This window comes from Arachis ipaensis, chromosome B9 (genome assembly GCF_059453495.1).
Source record: "Arachis ipaensis isolate K30076 ecotype BB chromosome B9, ASM5945349v1, whole genome shotgun sequence".
Taxonomy (NCBI): domain Eukaryota; kingdom Viridiplantae; phylum Streptophyta; class Magnoliopsida; order Fabales; family Fabaceae; genus Arachis; species Arachis ipaensis.
The window spans coordinates 119402652-119404581 of NC_142444.1; positions in this window are offsets into that span (position 1 = coordinate 119402652).

The following is a 1930-nucleotide window of genomic DNA, read 5'->3' on the forward strand; positions in this document are numbered from 1 at the left end:
TAAATCCTTACCTTTACCTTGACCCCATTACAACCTTAATTAAGACCTCATGACTTTTTGGTATGACTATATTCTATAATTGTTGATTGGTTAGATGAAAAACAAAGCTGTAGAAATTAAGAATAAAAAAAAATAGAGTGAATAAACCCAATAAACACTGAGTGACTAGAGAGTAAACACAAAATCCAGTAAGAGTTCAATAACTCATCAACATATATCTGTGCTTAAAATTTACTAATTGTTTTGCAAGTTTGTACAATATTTTCTTTCCTATCTCATTTGCTAAAGTGCTTTATTATTTAAGGGTTGGCTATATATATATATACACAACTCCTTGAGAATGTGAATTAACTTAGCTACATGTAAGCTTTATATATGAGTGGATGAATTAGAATTGCATGACTCATTAGGTAGATGCATTTAGCATAGGTTGCATTTCATAACATTCCATCACTTTAACCCTAATTATTTACCTTGGATTTAGCATGAGGACATGCTAGTGTTTAAGTGTGGGGAGGTTAATAAACCCATATTTCATGAGTTCTTTTGTGCTTAATTAGAGTGATTTATTCAACTCTTCACCTACTTATTCACATTAATTGCATAGTTTTACTTTCCCTTCCTTATTATGTCATATAATGAAAAACATGTTTCCTAAGCTTTAAAAATTAATTATTTTAATTACCTTTATTTCCATTCGATGCCGTGATTAGTGTGTTGAGTAGTTTCAGATTTTCTAAAGCCAGAATGACTTAAAGGATGAAAAAGGAAACACACTAGAATGGAAGGAGAAAGCAAAACGGAGCTTTAAAGAAACTGGTATCCACGCGATCGCATGGACGACGCGATCGCGTGCCAAGCACGAATCAGCAGCGACGCGGCCGCATGACTGACGCGACCGCGCGCCTTAAGCAGAACGCATATGACGCGGTCGCATGACTGACGCGACCGCGTGGCAAGGAAAAGCTCCGAATGACGTGACCGCGTGACCCACGCGGACGCGTGACAGAGGCCACGCACCAGAAATTACAGAATACGCCCCCAGCGAATTCTGAAGCCCTTTTTGGCCCAGATCCAAGTACAGACAGCATAGACCAGAGGTTATAAAATGTGGAAATGCACCCATTCAAATGGAGCTCGCATATTTTCACCTTTCAATGATTTAGATTTAGTTGAGAGGGAGATCTTCTCTCTCTCTCTTTTAGGATTTAGGATTTCTTCTTGTTTTGGGAGTAACTCTGGATCTAGGTTTAATGTTCTTTTAAGTTTTACTTTTATTTATTTATTTCAACATTTGAATTGATTATTATAATTTACGAATTATTCCATGTTACAGATTTCTAATTGAATTAATGATAATTTGAGGTATTTTCAGTTTATGATTATTCTCTTTGATTTAAGTTGCCATTGCTTCCCATCTAAGGACACTTTTATTATCTCAGCGATTTACTTTTTCCCCTTTTGGTTTTGGTTAAGAATTCAATAACTCAACAGTTATTAAACTTAACATAATTGATAATCGTTACCTTGCTAATTGAGTTGAACTTAAATAATCCCAACCTTTTCTTAGGAAATAATTAGGATTCAAAGGTCAATTTAATTAGTCCCTTGACTTTTCTTTGCTCTGGTAAAGGTTGACCAAGTGGAATTAAGATACAACTTTCATTATTGTTGAGAAGGATAACTAAGTTGGACTTCTAATTTCCCTTATCTTGCCAAAAGTTGTTTTACAGTTATTATTTATTTTTACTTGCTATTTAATTCACTCGTCATTTAAAATACTTGCTTCTCACCTTCTAAACCTCGATTACAACCCTTATAACCAATAATAAGAACACACTTCCTCGCAGTTCCTTGAGAAGACGACCCGAGGTTTGAATACTCGGTTATCAATTTCAAAGGGGTTTGTTACTTGTGACACCCAAACGTT